At 43.3% G+C, this 17932-nt stretch overlaps 1 protein-coding gene across 1 annotated transcript in view; it reads left to right on the top strand.

Moving 5' to 3' along the window:
* The window catches only part of LOC116034886 (NLR family CARD domain-containing protein 3-like), a 972843-nt gene that overhangs the window by 462283 nt on the left and 492628 nt on the right, over positions 1 to 17932 (top strand). The window lies entirely within an intron of this gene.

The raw sequence follows: 17932 nt of genomic DNA, 5'->3' as shown, positions 1-17932 counted from the left end.
AGTAAGTTATCAGTAACATATAATGAGATTCATACATATAGTATTTTAGAAGTATTTCTCATAGGCATCATTTCCATCAGAAACTTGATCGTATTAAGTTGCTGTGAGCTGCTAATTCACCTCTTATTATTTGGTATTTAGGTCTTTATTAGTGACAGCTTAGACATGAAAGGAGAGGGGGGGTGACATACAGGAAAGTGTCGCAGGTCAGAATCAAACCCACGACCTCCGCGTCGAGCACTGAGCCTCTATATATGGATGGCCATACCACTAGGCCACCCAGGCACCCATATGTTCACCATTTCCGAACACACAGCAGAACATGACGTCATCTGGGAGCTGACCGGGCAAAGAGAGCAGTCTTCCTCACTCAGACCAGTCTGCTGCTTTAGGAGTCCATTAGGCCAACCATGTTGTAGCCCTTGTTTACTTCTTAGTTCTTTCTATTGATTCACGGTGGGGTCAGGAGTACCACCAACACCTTAATGTCAGGGGAAACCATCCGATTCAATGTTGTAATCAACATTTTAAGTCACAGGACCTTTACGTTGTGTTTGTCCCTGTGTGGACAGACATGATGTGAGCTAATTCTTCCTGATTCCTCCACAGAGTGGACCAGGAGAGCTCAGAGGTTCCCAGTGGTCAGTCTGCCCAGCCGCATCAAACACACCTGGACTCCATATTTATGGTCTGTACATGTACAACTAGTTTTACATATATTCTGTTCACAAATAACTCCATGCTGCAATTTTCAGACTAGTGGATTGTCAGTCTGTTAAACATGGATCTGATGTTTGCTTCCATGATTTCAGTTTGATTGTGTCATTCATATAATGTGTTCCAGTTGCTGGAGGAGAACATCGTCACTTTTGTGAAGAATGAGCTGAAGAAGATCCAGAAGGTTTTGAGACCAGATTACCCAGAATGCTCAGAGAGTCAAAGGGAGGGTGAGGATGAAGACCAGAGGAGCAGCAGAGAGGCATTTCTGAAGATCGCGCTGCACTTCCTGAGGAGAATGAAGCAGGATGAGCTGGCTGACCGTCTGCAGAGCAGTAAGAGGATTTCTCTAAAGATTTAACTTGCTGGACTAATATGACATATACTATGGGAGCATGGTGGCCCGATGGTTAGCACTGTGGCAAGAAGGTTCCTGGTTTGAATCCCGGGCCATTCTGTGTGGAGTTTTTATGTTCTCCCCATGTTTGCGTTGGTGCTCCGGTTTCCCCCAACTTAAAAAAAAACATGTACTAGGTTCTCCAGTCAGTGCCTTTTAGCAAGGTACTGGCAAAGATCTGGAGTTGGAGTTGTAAATGGCTGTCCACTGATCCCTTGAGGGATGGGTTAAATGCAGAGAATGAATTTCGCTACATTTATGTGTACGTGAAAATAAAGTACCTTTACCTTTAATGTATCCAGAGAAGGGTCAAAGTATGTTCCTGTTTTCTTTACAAAATTACTTAATGAGTTTTTTTTTGTTCTGTTTTCATTCAGGAAGTCCTGCTGGAGTTTGTAAGCGTAAACTCAAATCTAACCTAAACAAGAAGTTCCAGTGTGTGTTTGAGGGGATTGCTAAAGCAGGAAACCCAACCCTTCTGAATCAGATGTTCACACAGATCTACATCACAAAGGGGGGGACTGCAGAGGTCAATGCTGAACATGAGGTCAGACAGATTCAAACAGCATCCAGGAAACCAGACAGACCAGAAACAACAATCAGTCAAGAAGACATCTTTAAAACCACACCTGGAAGAGATGAACCAATCAGAACAGTGATGACAAAGGGAGTGGCTGGCATCGGGAAAACAGTCTTAACACAGAAGTTCACTCTGGACTGGGCTCAAGGCAAAGCCAACCAGGACATCCAGTTCACATTTCCATTCACCTTCAGAGAGCTGAATGTGCTGAAAGAGAAGAAGTACAGCTTGGTGGAACTTGTTGATTACTTCTTTAGTGAAACCAAAGAAGCAGGAATCTGCAGGTTTGAAGAGTTCCCGGTTGTGTTCATCTTTGACGGTCTGGATGAGTGTCGACTTCCTCTGGACTTCCACAACAGTAAAATCTTGACTGATGTTACAAAGTCCACCTCAGTGGGTGTGCTGCTGACAAACCTCATCAGAGGGAATCTGCTTCCCTCTGCTCGCCTCTGGATAACCACACGACCTGCAGCAGCCAATCAGATCCCTCCTGGGTGTGTTGACATGGTGACAGAGGTCAGAGGGTTCACTGACCCACAGAAGGAGGAGTACTTCAGGAAGAGATTCAGAGATGAGGAGCAGGCCAGCAGAATCATCTCCCACATCAAGACATCACGAAGCCTCCACATCATGTGCCACATCCCAGTCTTCTGCTGGATCACTGCTACAGTTCTGGAGGACGTGTTGAAGACCAGAGAGGGAGGAGAGCTGCCCAAGACCCTGACTGAGATGTACATCCACTTCCTGGTGGTTCAGTCCAAAGTAAAGAACATCAAGTATGACGGAGGAGCTGAGACAGATCCACACTGGAGTCCAGAGAGCAGGAAGATGATCCAGTCTCTGGGAAAACTGGCTTTCGAGCAGCTGCAGAAAGGCAACCTTATCTTCTATGAATCAGACCTGACAGAGTGTGGCATCAATATCACAGCAGCCTCAGTGTGCTCAGGAGTGTTCACACAGATCTTTAAAGAGGAGAGAGGACTGTACCAGGACAAGGTGTTCAGCTTCGTTCATCTGAGTGTTCAGGAGTTTCTGGCTGCTCTTCATGTCCATCTGACATTCACCAACTCTGGAGTCAACCTGCTGGCAGAAGAAGAAACAATCCCTCGGGTGCCTAAAGTCTTCAGAGTCAAACCTAAAGTAAAATGTCTCCTTCAGAGTGCTGTGGACGAAGCCTTACAGAGTCCAAATGGACACCTGGACTTGTTCCTCCGCTTCCTCCTGGGTCTTTCACTGCAGACCAATCAGACTCTCCTACGAGGCCTGATGACACAGACAGGAAGTAGCTCAGAGACCAATCAGGAAACAGTGGACTACATCAAGAAGAAGATCAGTGAGAATCTGTCTGCAGAGAGAAGCATCAATCTGTTCCACTGTCTGAATGAACTGAATGATCATTCTCTAGTGAAGCAGATCCAACAGTCAATAAGTTCAGGAAATTTCTCCACAGATAAACTGTCTCCTGCTCAGTGGTCAGCTCTGGTCTTCATCTTACTGTCCTCAGAAAAAGATCTGGACGTGTTTAACCTGAAGAAATACCATGCTTCAGAGGAGGCTCTTCTGAGGCTGCTGCCAGTGGTCAAAGCCTCCAAAAAAGCTCTGTAAGTGGGATTTATTCATCATTAAATACTCTGATATCTTTCAACAGGAGTTAAATGTAATAACTTGTTTAAAAAATAAAAAATAACTAAAAAATATTTTTTTCCGTCGATATTTAGTTATAATTGGATTAAGTTAGCCTAGCAGTTTGGTATTTATATGTGCGCTAGTTATTACGTTTTGGAAAATTCCATAATCTCTACCGTTACAAAGCTGACGTTAGCTTAAGATGACTGACTGACTAACATTTAACAGGGAGGGACTACAAATCGTCTCTGTTGCTTGTGCCCTGCCGATTTTAACCAGCTCACACAGAGACTGAAGGCAGGATACATTCAGAAACCCGTATCTAACTCAAAACAGCATGGATGTTTTTTTTTCCAAGTTTGTATGCGTGTGGCAGCACCAGAGACACAAAATAACACTCAAAATCTAATACCAGAAAACGTGATTTTTTTCATAATATGGGCACTTTAAATTTAAACTGCTCTTAAATCCATCAATAAATACTCCTTTCAACAGGAGTTAAATTTAATATAATAACTTGTTTCCTTCCTGTTGTCTCTCCAGACTGAGTGGCTGTAACCTGTCAGAGCGAAGCTGTGAAGCTCTGTCCTCAGTTCTCAGCTCCCAGTCCTCTAGTCTGAGAGAGCTGGACCTGAGTAACAACATCCTGCAGGATTCAGGAGGGAAGCTGATCTCTGTTGGACTGAAGAGTCCACACTGCAGACTGGAGACTGTCAGGTCAGATCAAGAACAATAATCTTTGAAAACACAGTATTGAAAAACAATTTGGAAACATTAAAAAAAGTGAATGTTTCCAAAGTATTTTATTCTGATTTAGAATCACTTCATAAAGAATGAAATGTGAACTGTGGCTGAGATCCAGAAGTAATTTATATTTAATTATCATGTGACTTTGATTACTGGATGTTTGTTTATTCCTGATGATACAAGTAGATCCGACCAGACAATCTGATTGGTCAACTAGACATTTAGAACGTACTCAAATCAGCATGACAGCACACCCAGAGCCATTTGAGCACACCTGGTGCATCACATAAAATATTACTCCGCCATTTCCATGACAACATTGTAACTTCCAGGGCTGAATCAAAAAACCAGTAACATTAGCCTACAACATTGATACAATAGATTGTTTTGTTGTTAATTTGGATTTAAGTGGCGGACTTAGTTTTCATGAATGGTAGAAAGAGGATGAAAAGTGAATCATTGGATGAAACAACATTTTTACACTCTGAAGTTAACTGTTAATGGAATAGTTTGGATCACATCAGTTGTTTGATCACATCAGCTGTTTGGATCACATCAGCTGTTTGGATCACATCAGCTGTGCCACTGACACATCAATACTGAAGTTCGCAGACGTATATTAGCTAAATCTATCCATGAAAAGACATTTTTTCAGTAGATATTTTAGTTATAAGCAGATTAAGTTAGCCAAGCAGTTTGGTTATTACGTTTTGGAAAATTCCACAATCGCTACCGTTACAAAGCTAACGTTAGCTTAAGATGACTGGCTGACTAACGTTTAATAGGGAGGGACTACAAATCGTCTCTGTTGCTTTTCTCTATTTTGAGAGCGAATTGCCCCATAATATGAATACAGTTTGATTATAACTTTTATTTAGTTGGTAACCGTTGTTGTATAACAACTTTATTACACAAGAGGGTTTGATTTAACTTCATATTATCACTTCAGCCAGAGCCTCGGTCCTAGCCGCGTCACTGTCTTGCCAATAATGACGTTAAATCAAACCCTCTCGTGTAATATTGCTTAATTCAGTCACGATTAATGATCATATTTCCAACTTTTTTAGAGTAGAGCAGCAGCTATTTAAACATGCTGAGAAGGGATTTCATATACTGTATCACCAAAAGTCCAGACTTAACATATAAACACAATCGGTATTTGTCTTCTCATATATTTCTCTAAATGTTATGCTTTATTAAAGTGCCCATATTATGACTGTTTCAACAAGTTAAAATAGGTCTATGACTTCCAGAAAACATGTTTCTGAAGTTGTTTGCTGGAAAAAGCTTGTTGGAAAAGATTCTTACCTCCCTCTATTAGCCTCTGTTTCATTCCCTTCAGAGTGTGCTGTTTCTGCTTGTCATTACATATTTATGAGCTGCTGCTCATTTGGCCCGCACCACTCATTAACTGTTACCATGGTAACGGGGAAAGTTTAGACCAACTGTCGGTACCTGATCTGTGCTGCCAGCAGGATCTGTCATGTGCATGATTTTCGCACATGCGCAGATGATAATCCTGTTTACAAGGATTAACGACACTGCACGATCTATTCCAAGCTTCCGGTCTTAGCTGTAGCGGTCTGTCGTTAGCCTCCACTGGGAAGCTAATGTTAGTTTAGCTAACAGCTAATTCAGCTAACCATTAGCTGAGACAGCATGTAATAACTTTAAAAACCTCTCCAGGAACTAACCTCAAAATAAAACCTGAAAATAACCGTTAAAATGTATAACAGCTGTTACTTCAGTTCTACTTTAATTGTGCTCATTTAAAATACAATCAATCAATACTTGTCTGTATTGTTATTACTGTAAAGTCTTAATTTAGCTGTAGCCTGCTTTTCCCAGTGTTTACTTTGAGTTAACGTTATTTTAGCCTGAATCAAGCTGTCAGCTTGAAAAACAGTTTAATATATACACCCCAAAAACTTAAAGACACAGACAAACCAGTTAATTTAATGCATTTAGTTTTTGAATGCCAATATCTAATATAATAAATAATCTCTTCAACATCGCTCTTCCTTGTGATTTGGGAGCGTGAAGGATACGTATGCGCTAATGGTAGGAGGTGGTGGGTGGGAATAGTCAAATGTTTCGGCCAATGACGTGGATGACCCTGCCGATTTTTACCAGCTCACCCGGAGACTGAAGGCAGGATACATTCAGAGACCCGTATCTAACTCAAAACAGCATGGATGTATTTTTTTCCAAGTTTGTATGCGTGTGGAAGCACCAGAGACACTAAATAACATCCCAAATCTAATACCAGAAAACGTGATTTTTTTTCATAATATGGGCACTTTAAAGTTAAACTGCCCTTAAATCTATCAATAAATACTCTTATCTTTCAACAGGAGTTAAATATAAACGTGTCTCCTTCCTGTTGTCTCTCCAGACTGAGTGGCTGTGACCTGTCAGAGAGAAGCTCTGAAGCTCTGTCCTCAGTTCTCAGCTCCCAGTCCTCTAGTCTGAGAGAGCTGGACCTGAGCAACAACAACCTGCAGGATTCAGGAGGGAAGCTGATCTCTGATGGACTGAAGAGTCCACACTGCACACTGGAGACTCTCAGGTCAGGATTCATTAACCCATTCAACTAATGACCATTTAAACTCTGATTAACTTTAGTTGATAAACAGCTGACGTGTTGCTTTGTTTCTGCTGATACGATAATCTTCGGCAGTAGTCATTAATTATATAATTATACATTTCTAGACTCAATTACTTTCCATGAGGATTTTTCATTGTGTACTTTTGTTGATAAATAATTAAATACCACAGATGAATTTAAGAGTGTATGTTAAATCTGGACCAAAATGTACCTGGACAACAAACAAACATAAAACAAACACATGGCTCTACGTGTTGACAGAGGGTACCTGTGTGTTGTTCTGTGTGTTTGCAGTCTGTCAGGCTGTCTGATCTCAGAGGAAGGCTGTTCTTCTCTGGTCTCAGCTCTGAGTTACAACCCCTCCCATCTGAGAGAGCTGAACCTGAGCTACAATCATCCAGGAGATTCGGGAGTGAAGCTACTGTCAGAGGGACTGAAGGATCCTCTCTGGAGACTGGACACTCTCAGGTACAAACACTGATGAACATAAAGGAGATATTTGTGTAGGAGGTTTTAAAGGAGAACCTCTCCAGGAACTAGAATGATAACTCCCTGTTGTTTACCTTATCCGCCCGAGCTTGTCGTATGCGATGAAAAACAGCGAAAAACGACATCTCCGATTCCAATTTCAATCATTTTACAGCCATAAGAGCTAGAGACTTTCCATCATTTCCAGCTAAAAGCTAACACTCTGGCCATCACGAGCAGTGGCAGTCTTAACATAGAGGCATAGGTAGGTGGCTGCTTGGTGCCCCCTACAAGCGGCCATAGTAGGGGGGCCCCCAACCAACCTCTAAAAAAAAAGCCCCTTATCATCATGAACGCTTCAAAAATCATGGTAAATTGTATTAATATTCTTAAGAAATATGTTGAAATGTTGAAGTTGTAGTTAAAATGTCCAGTTCATGGTTATACAGGGTGTATCCCTACACATACACCCCCTGTTCACATTTTCAACCTTAACAGAGAGCCTTTGAAATATAACAATGAAATGGACTAGTCCGTAATACACCCCGTACTTTCACAATGAAATTGACTAGTCTGTAATACACCCTCTACTTTCACAATGAAATGGACTAGTCTGTAATACACCCTCTACTTTCACAATGAAATGGACTGGTCCATACTGGTGCACAGCGCGAAAGATAAACACACAGTGACAGGAGAACTGGGACATACACAAACAGAGATGAAGCAAGACGAGTCTCAATGCAAAAATGAAACAAAGTTACCCAAGCGGCTCAAATAAAAGAAAAAAACAAAAAGATGCCAATAATTATTTGGCAATGCTGCCAAAAGAACAAAAAAATGAGGACAGGAAGAGAAAGAAAGACAAGGGAGAGAGAGTAAAAACAGGCATGAGGAGGAAAAGAAACAGAGGGATGAGGAAGAGAGAAAGGAAGGGACAGAGACACGAAAGAGAGAAGGTAATCGTTTAACAATACAAGATTTCATATTATTATTTCTTAATCGCAATGATTGACTGCTGTTGTTTTTTGTTATCCTCTCACTTCATGGCAATGCTGCAAACAAACACACACACACACACACACACACACACACACACACAGACATGCACAGACACACACACACAAGTGTATGCAGGGTTTAAAGGGGAAGGTTTTTTTTCTCCTCTCCAACCTTTACCTTCCCGTAGACATGGGTGTAAATCTGATCTAACAGTAGGGGGGGACAATAAAATGTTCATAATGTAAATTAGTGAGCCACTGGTAAAGCTCATCTGCTCACCCTGACAGCCACACACCTCCAAAAATATGAACTAAGCTCAACACACATACCTGAGACTCCCCACCTGACTGTCCCTGGTCTCCCTGAGACTCTCCACCTGATTGTCCCTGGTCTCCCTGAGACTCTACACCTGACTGTCTCTAGTCTACCTGAGACTCTACACCTGACTGTCCCTGGTCTACCTGAGACTCTCCACCTGACTGTCCCTGGTCTACCTGAGACTCTCCACCTGACTGTCCCTGGTCTCCCTGAGACTCTCCACCTGACTGTCCCTGGTCTCCCTGAGACTCTACACCTGACTGTCTCTAGTCTACCTGAGACTCTACACCTGACTGGCCCTGGTCTACCTGAGACTCTCCACCTGACTGTCCCTGGTCTCCCTATTCCTCAGTTCTTTCTGTCTCCTTTGCCTGTGACATAGTGATGTTAGTATTTCCATAAGCACCCATTCTTATAAAGATGTTACCAAATTGTCTTGATATGAGGACTTCTTGTACTTACTTGGCGTTTTGGTGTAGGCCTACTGAAAAAGGATCTTATGTCTGTTTTTCTTTTCTCTGTCATTTTTAACAACGACACAAATCTTTAACCTCAGATGTCTAAATATGAGTTAGGTTCATAGGTTCACCACGCGGTCATATTATAATTATGAAATGATCTTGCATCCTCCACATAAATATTAGGTTTAGTCTGGGACAGAGGATATATATTTAACTGATCAGCCACTTAACTTCATATTGAGCAAAACACAACTGTAGATCTTTAATATTAACCCTAATATCAGTTCACACACATAACGTTAGGCTATCGCCGTGGTAACGTTAGTTGTAGTGGGTGCATTTCTATCCAACAAGCTACAAGCTAGGTAACGTTACATTATATTACACTAACATAGCGAACGTTTTTGTCATGACTAATTCATTAATACTCAGCATCATTTCTATTTGAGAAAAGAACAACTTCATCCGATTTTAAATGAATAAAATAGCCTTGAACAGCCTACTTACTACATTCCACAACTAACGTTAGGGTCCTGACCCCCCCGACCCCCCTGGGATTTATGCCCTTGCCCGTAGATTAGCTTTACCTGCCTATCCACCATTCAGACGGTACATTTTTTTTCATTCTCTTTTAAAGATCAGATGGGCGGGCCCTATACATACCTTCGCCTTGGGCCCTCAATTTGCTAAATCCGCCACTGGTCACGGGGGTGTCTTTGTTGTCTTTATATCCCCTACAAGGAGGTCTTCTATCCAGCTTGGAACTTGTGCCTTTTTGCAGGGTCTTTGAGCATTAAATCCAAACTCTTACATCCAAGATTGATCCACTTTATGTCCATAATTTATGAATTTTTAGCTACCGATCGCCGCTAGCTCTGATGCTAACCATCCATTTTGTTTCCCAGATGCTTGTTTTTGTCTTGTAAACCAATGGAAGGCAGGTCCGTCACATATTACGCCCATATAAGGCCTTCAATACGTCATCCAAGGGACAACAAAGATTGTTTATTGTGAGGAGAGATCACTCAAAGTCAGAATATAAGATGTGACCAAAGATTGTCCATTACCGTACTAAACCGTTCTACAGAGAAGAATGACATCACTGTTTTGAGTTTCGGCCTTTTATGAAGAAATGTAAATAGTTTGTCCTTTATATGAGTTATCATGTTCAGTTTGTTTATTTTTGCACTGGATGACTCCAAATACACTCACCTAAAGTATTATTAGGAACACCCTACTAATAGCCTTGTTTGACCCCCTTTCGCCTTCAGAATTGCCTTAATTCTTTGTGGCATTGATTCAACAAGGTGCTGGAAGCATTCTCTAGAAATGTTGGCCCATATTGATAGGATAGCATCTTGCAGTTGATGGAGACTTGTGGGATGCACATCCAGGGCACGAAGCTCCCGCTCCACCACATCCCAATGATGTTCTATTGGGTTGAGATCTGGTGACTGTGGGGGCCATTTTAGTACGCTGAACTCATTGTCATGTTCAAGAAACCAATTTGAAATGATTTGAGCTTTGTGACATGGTGCATTATCCTGCTGGAAGTAGCCATCAGAGGATGGGCACATGGTGGTCATAAAGGGATGGACCTGGTCAGAAACAATGCTCAGGTAGGCTGTGGCATTTAAACAATGCCCAATTGGTACTAAGGGCCCTAAAGTGTGCCAAGAAAACATCCCCCACACCATTACACCACCACCAGCAGCCTGCCCCGTGGTAACAAGGCATGATGGATCCATGTTCTCATTCTGTTTACGCCAAATTCTGACTCTACCATCTGAATGTCTCAACAGAAATCGAGACTCATCAGACCAGGCAACATTTGTACAACTGTCTTCAACTGTACAATTTTGGTGAGCTTGTGAAAATTGTAGCCTCATGTTCCTATTTTTAGTGGAGATGAGTGGTACCCGGTGGGGTCTTCTGCTGGTGTAGCCCATCTGCCTTAAGGTTGTGCGTGTTGTTCACAAATGCTTTGCTGCATACCTCGGTTGTAACGAGTGGTTATTGGAGTCAAAGTTGATCTTCTGCTGGAATCACTCGGCCCATTCTCTCTGACCTCTAGCATCAACAAGGCATTTTCGCCCCCCAGGACTGCAGCATACTGGAAGTTTTTCCTTTCTCAGACCATTCTTTGTAAACCCTAGAAATGGTTGTGGGTGAAAATCCCAGTAACTGAGCAGATTGTGAAATACTCAGACCAGCCCGTCTGGCACCAACAACCATGCCACGCTCAAAGTTGCTTAGATCATCTTTCCCATTGTGACATTCAGTTTGGAGTTCAGGAGATTGTCTAGACCTGGAACACACCCCTAAATGCATTGAAGCAGCTGCCATGTGATTGGTTGATTAGATAATTTCATTAACGAGAAATCTTACAGATGTTCCTAATAATCCTTTAGATGAGTGTATATAGAACTATTTTAGACAACGCAAATGCTTGTGTAGCATTGCTGTGTGTGTGTGATATCAATGAATATGACATCATTATTTTGAGTATTGGCATAAATGAATGTCATGAGGGCAGAAGCGTCTGGACTATTTTTGAAAAAAAATGTAGATATTTTGTCAACTGTATAATGTTATATGTAAAATATAATTTTTATTTTTCACAGTTTGACTCCCAAGACATATGACAAGTTAGATGTTGTGTTAGCAGAGTTAGCTGTTGTTAGCAGTTTGCTGTTGTGTTAGCAGGGTGAGTTGTAGTGTTAGCAGAGTTAGCTGTTGTTAGCAGAGTTAGCTATCATGTTAACAGGGTTAGCTGTCGTGTTAGCAGAGTTAGCTATTGTTAGCAGAGTTAGCTGTCGTGTTAGCAGGGTTAGCTGGCATGTTAGCAGAGTTAGATATAGTGTTAGCAGAGTTAGGTGTTGTTAGCAGAGTTAGCTGTTGTGTTAGCAGGGTTAGATGTTGTTAGCAGAGTTAGCTGTCATGTTAACAGAGTTAGCTGTTGTGTTAGCAGAGATAGCTGTTGTTAGCAGAGTTAGCTGTCGTGTTAGCGGGGTTAGCTGTCGTGTTAGCAGAGTTAGATATAGTGTTAGCAGAGTTAGGTGTTGTTATCAGAGTTAGATGTTATGTTAGCAGGGTTAGCTGTTGTGTTAGCAGAGTTAGCTGTAGTGTTAGCTGAGTTGGCTGTTGTTAGTAGAGTTAGCTGTTGTTAGCAGTTAGCTGTTGTGTTAGCTGAGTTGGCTGTTAGTAGAGTTAGGTGTTGTGTTAGCTCAGTTAGCTGTAGTGTTAGCAGAGGTAGCTGATGTGATAGCAGAGTTAGCTGTTGTTAGCGGGATTAGCTGTTGTGTTAGCAGAGTCAACTGTTGTGTTAGCAGGATTAGCTGTTTTTAGCAGAGTTAGCTGTTGTTAGCAGGGTTAGCTGTTGTTAGCAGTTAACTGTTGTGTTAGCAGAGTTAGCTGTTGTGTTAGCTGAGTAAACTGTTAGCAGTTAACTGTTGTGTTAGCAGAGTTAGCTGTTGTGTTAGCTGAGTTGGCTGTTGTTAGTAGAGTTAGGTGTTGCGTTAGCTCAGTTAGCTGTTGTGTTAGCAGATGTAGCTGTTGTTAGCACAGCTAGCTGTTGTTAGCAGAGTTAGCTGTAGTGTTAGCAGAGTTAGCTGTTGTTAGAAGTTAGCTGTTGTGTTAGCAGAGTTAGCTGTTGTGTTAGCAAAGTTAGCTGTTGTGTTAGCAGGGTTAGCTGTTGTGTTAGCAGAGTTAGCTGTAGTGTTAGCTGAGTTGGCTGTTGTTAGTAGAGTTAGCTGTTGTTAGCAGTTAGCTGTTGTGTTAGCTGAGTTGGCTGTTAGTAGAGTTAGGTGTTGTGTTAGCTCAGTTAGCTGTAGTGTTAGCAGAGGTAGCTGATGTGATAACAGAGTTAGCTGTTGTTAGCGGGATTAGCTGTTGTGTTAGCAGAGTCAACTGTTGTGTTAGCAGGATTAGCTGTTTTTAGCAGAGTTAGCTGTTGTTAGCAGGGTTAGCTGTTGTTAGCAGTTAACTGTTGTGTTAGCAGAGTTAGCTGTTGTGTTAGCTGAGTGAACTGTTAGCAGTTAACTGTTGTGTTAGCAGAGTTAGCTGTTGTGTTAGCTGAGTTGGCTGTTGTTAGTAGAGTTAGGTGTTGCGTTAGCTCAGTTAGCTGTTGTGTTAGCAGATGTAGCTGTTGTTAGCACAGCTAGCTGTTGTTAGCAGAGTTAGCTGTAGTGTTAGCAGAGTTAGCTGTTGTTAGAAGTTAGCTGTTGTGTTAGCAAAGTTAGCTGTTGTGTTAGCAGTGTTAGCTGTTGTTAGCAGAGTTAGCAGTTGTGTTAGCAAAGTTAGCAGTTGTGTTAGCAAAGTTAGCTGTTGTGTTAGCATGGTTAGCTGTAGTGTTAGCAGAGGTAGCTGTAGTGTTAGCAGAGGTAGCCGTTGTGTTAGCAGAGGTAGCCGTTGTGTTAGCAGGATTAGCTGTTGTGTTAGCAAAGTTAGCTGTTGTGTTAGCATGGTTAGCTGTAGTGTTAGCAGAGGTAGCTGTAGTGTTAGCAGAGGTAGCCGTTGTGTTAGCAGGATTAGCTGTTGTGTTAGCAAAGTTAGCTGTTGTGTTAGCATGGTTAGCTGTAGTGTTAGCAGAGGTAGCTGTAGTGTTAGCAGAGGTAGCCGTTGTGTTAGCAGAGGTAGCCGTTGTGTTAGCAGGATTAGCTGTTGTGTTAGCAGATGTAGCTGTTGTGTTAGTAGAGTTAGCTGTTGTTAGCAGAGTTAGCTGTTGTTAGCAACGTTAGCTGTAGTGTTAGCAGAGTTAGCCATTGTTAGCAGAGTTAGCTGTTGTTTTAGCAGTTAGCTGTAGTTAGCAGAGTTAGCTGTAGTGTTAGCAGAGGTAGCTGTTGTGTTAGCAGAGTTAGCTGTAGTGTTAGCAGAGGTAGCTGTTGTGTTAGCAGAGTTAGCTGTAGTGTTAGCAGAGGTAGCTGTTGTTTTATCAGGGTTAGCTGTTGTGTTAGCAGAGTTAGATGTTGTTATCAGAGTTAGCTGTTGTGTTAGCAGGGTTAGCTGTTGTGTTAGCAGATGTAGTTGTTGTGTTAGCAGGGTTAGCTGTAGTCAGAATCAGAATCAGAAAGGGCTTTATTGCCAAGTACGTTGCACATACGAGGAATTTGTCATGGTGTTGTTGGAGCATGTCACACATTCAAATATAAGAAGGATAAAAAGAATAAAAAGAATATAAACAATATTAGTATAAACATATACACACAGTATGTATTAATAACGATAACATAAATTTAAATAAATAGTAAAATAAGTTAAACAGTAGTAAAAAGGACTGACATAGGAACAGTGGCATGAGGAGCCAGAGGAGTAGTTTTGAAAGAGTCAGGGTGGTTTCCGGGCCTTGTTTAGAAGGCTAGTGGCGGAGGGGAAAAAACTGTTAATGTGGTTTTGGTCCTGATGGACCTCATCCTCCTGCCAGAGGGGAGTGACTCAAAGAGCTTGTGTCCGGGGTGGGAGGGGTCAGCCACAATCTTTCCAGCACGCTTCAGAGTCCTGGTGGCGTATTGACCCTTTGCACGTGACGTCACGCTCCACTCGCGCGAATTATGAACGCCATGACGGACGGCGGAAGAGCTATGCTGTGTAGATCGTTCTCTTAATACATCCATGGTGTAGATGGACGGCAAACGGTTCTCAAATGCACAATGTGCAGAGTAATCCTCACCAACACAAGCATGTGTATGTATTGCCTTTCTGTTTCAAATGGAAATGAGTGATAAATAAAATGCTCCTCAACCAGCTAGCTGCCGTGCTAACCAGCTAACAGGTCCAACCCGATGATGACCCACATAACTAGCTAACCGGTTATTCACTCACCTAGCTACATATCCAAAAAAGAAAGCCGTTCCATTGATCATTTAACTTAACACACATACAAAAAATATCGGTTAAATTAAAGATGACATAGCACGGAACCTAGCTTCAAAAACGAGTTAAATGCGGGTCTGCGGAGCTCCTACCCCGGCTAGCTGACGAGCTAGCTGCATCTAGTTTTGGACGGCTCACTAGCTGCTGCCCATCGCGTCGTAATATCCACCGGTCAAATCTAAACATAGGCTACGCAGCGAAAATAATCACAGATAAGAAGATGGCTAGATGTTACAATTATGTGTGGTTACTACTGATCATAGACACTCCGTGATTTACTGCATGGATTAACGTGTGATAGATAATTAATGACTGCACTTCTAAGAGCTGGGATGCGTTCAGGCATCCATTAGCTAGGAAGTTGCAGTGGCACACCCAGTGAACAACGGTATGGGTAGCCACGACCGACCATGTCCTCTAAAAACATGGGCTACGTGTTATATAAATCTTTAATTAAAGGAGAATTCCGGTCAATTTTTACGTTAGTCTTGATCGCTATGCTACGCGAGTACTTTCGATAGAAAAAAAACCCGACCCGAATCAGTGCAGGTAACACGGAGAAGCTGCAGCTACGTACTACAAGCATCCACTGAGCTAAAACGGCAGTGGTCGGGGCCTTTGTGCCTCTTAACAGACATAAAATGCAATTAATATGTCCGTGCCACATGGACAGGGCCCTTACATGTCAACAAGATGCGTTTTCAACTCAGACATTGTTTAAATTCACATAACCTGGTCCCTGTCTCGATCCTGCTGGTAGCTAGCTTGCCCTGCTAGCCGTTAGCTGCCGTCCGGTGAGTGCCGTCCAGCTACTACCACACTACTGTTTTTTTAGGGGGGAATAAACTTCAAGACGTGACATGACCTGTCCTCTGGAGGACATAGCCACACCACCGCCGCTCCGCGGATTATTATTGGGATGATTATCACAGAAGCCTGTCTGAATACACTCACCGGACGGCAGCTAGCAGCTAACGGCTATCAGCTAGCAGGGCAAACTAGCTACCAGCAGGACTGAGACAGGGACCAGGGTAGGTGAATTTAAACAATGTCTGAGTTTAAAACGCATCTTGTTGACACATAAGGGCCATGTTCATGTGGCACAGACATATTAATTGCATTTTGTGTCTGTTAAGAGCCACAACGGCACTCTAAAACTTGAAGTCGGGCAGACTGTGATTTAATGAGGTCCGTGAAAACGGAGGGAGAACGAATTAAGGGTCGGTATCCAAACCTACTATCTCCAACTTCTCCAAATACTGCTCTCTGTGAGCACCTACCAGATGCCCTACCTCAACCGATGACGGCGCAACAACTTGTTGTTCAATAGAAGAAACCATATAAAGCCACAAATACAGTTTATTTAGTGTTATGTATTTCAAACTGATTGAAACTATGAAACTTTCTGCTCGTCCACTACTGTTTAGCCTGTGCTTCCGCCGTCCGTCATGGCGCCGTCACGTGGTCGTGTGACGTGTTTGCAAAGGGTCAATAGGTCCTGGAGCGGCAGCAGATTGCAGCCAATCACCTTCTCAGCTGACCGAATGACACGCTGCAGCCTGCCCTTGTCCTTGGCAGTGGCAGCAGCGTACCAGATGGTGATGGACGATGTGAGGATGGACTCAATGATGGCTGTGTAGAAGTGCACCATCATTGTCTTTGGCACGTTGAATTTCTTCAACTGCCGCAGGAAGTACATCCTCTGTTGTGCTTTCTTGACGAGGGAGCTGATGTTCAGCTCCCACTTGAGGTCCTGGGAGATGGTAGTTCCCAGGAAGCGGAAAGACTCCACAGTGTCGATTGTGGAGCAACAGAGGGTGATGGGGGCAGGTGGGGCTGGGTTCTTTCTGAAGTCCACAACCATCTCCACTGTCTTTAGAGCGTTGAGCTCTAGATTGTTTGCTTGCACCAGGTCACCAGGTGGTCAGCCTCCCACATGTAGGCGGACTCGTCTCCATCAGAGATTAGTCCGATGAGGGAGGTGTCGTCCGCAAACTTTAGAAGCTTGACGGACTGGTGACTGGAGGTGCAGCTGTTGGTGTACAGGGAGAAGAGCAGAGGAGAAAGAACGCAGCCCTGGGGGGATCCGGTGCTGATGGTCTGTGAGTCGGAGACGTGTTTCCCCAGCTTCACATGCTGCTTCCTGTCAGACAGGAAGTCAGTGATCCACCTGCAGGTGGAGTCAGGCACGCCTAGCTGGGAGAGCTTCTCCTGAAGCAGAGCCGGGATGATGGTGTTGAAGGCAGAGCTGAAGTCCACAAACAGGATCCTGGCGTAGGTTCCTGCGGAGTCCAGGTGCCGGAGGATGTAGTGGAGGGCCAAATTAACTGCATCATCTACAGACCTATTGGCTCTGTAGGCAAACTGCAGGGGGTCCAGGAGGGGGTCTGTGATGGCTTTGAGGTGTGAAAGCACAAGGCGCTCAAAGGACTTTATAACCACAGAGGTCAGGGCGACGGGTCTGAAGTCATTAAGTCCTGTGGTCCTTGGCTTCTTGGGGACAGGGATTATGGTTGAGGTCTTGAAGCAGGCTGGCACGTGACATGTCTCCAGTGAGGTGTTAAAAATGTCTGTGAACACTGGAGACAGCTGGTCAGCGCAGTGCTTCAAGCTGGATGGGGAGACAGCATCCGGTCCAGCAGCTTTCCTGGGATTCTGTCTCCTAAAGAGTCTATTGACGTCCCTCTCGTGAATGGAGAGAGTTGTCACTGAGGTGGTGGAGGTGATGCACAGTGGCTGTAGCTGTAGGGAGGTGTCGTGGGGGATGGTGTCAGGACTGTCCTTTTGTCTTTCAAATCGACAGTAGAACTCGTTCAGGTCGTTGGCTAGGTGTCGGTCATTGAAGGAGTGGGGGTTTTTAGGCTTGAAGTTGGTGATCTGCCTAAGTCCTTTCCAGACAGTCGCAGAGTCATTAGCTGAGAACTGGCGTTGGAGCTTCTCAGAGTACCGATGTTTAGCCTCCTTCACTGCCTTGCTAAATTTGTACTTTGACTCTTTAAATCTGTCTTTGTCCCCACTCCTGAACGAGTCTTCCTTAGCCAGCCTTAACCTTCTGAGTTTGGCTGTGAACCAGGGTTTGTCATTGTTGTAACTCACCCTGGTGCTTGATGGAACACAGCAGTCCTCACAGAAGCTGA

Source organism: Sander lucioperca, chromosome 5 (genome assembly GCF_008315115.2).
Source record: "Sander lucioperca isolate FBNREF2018 chromosome 5, SLUC_FBN_1.2, whole genome shotgun sequence".
In the NCBI taxonomy this organism is placed as follows: domain Eukaryota; kingdom Metazoa; phylum Chordata; class Actinopteri; order Perciformes; family Percidae; genus Sander; species Sander lucioperca.
The sequence above is the reverse complement of the archived record's forward strand: the minus strand, read 5'-3'. Positions and strand labels throughout refer to the sequence as shown.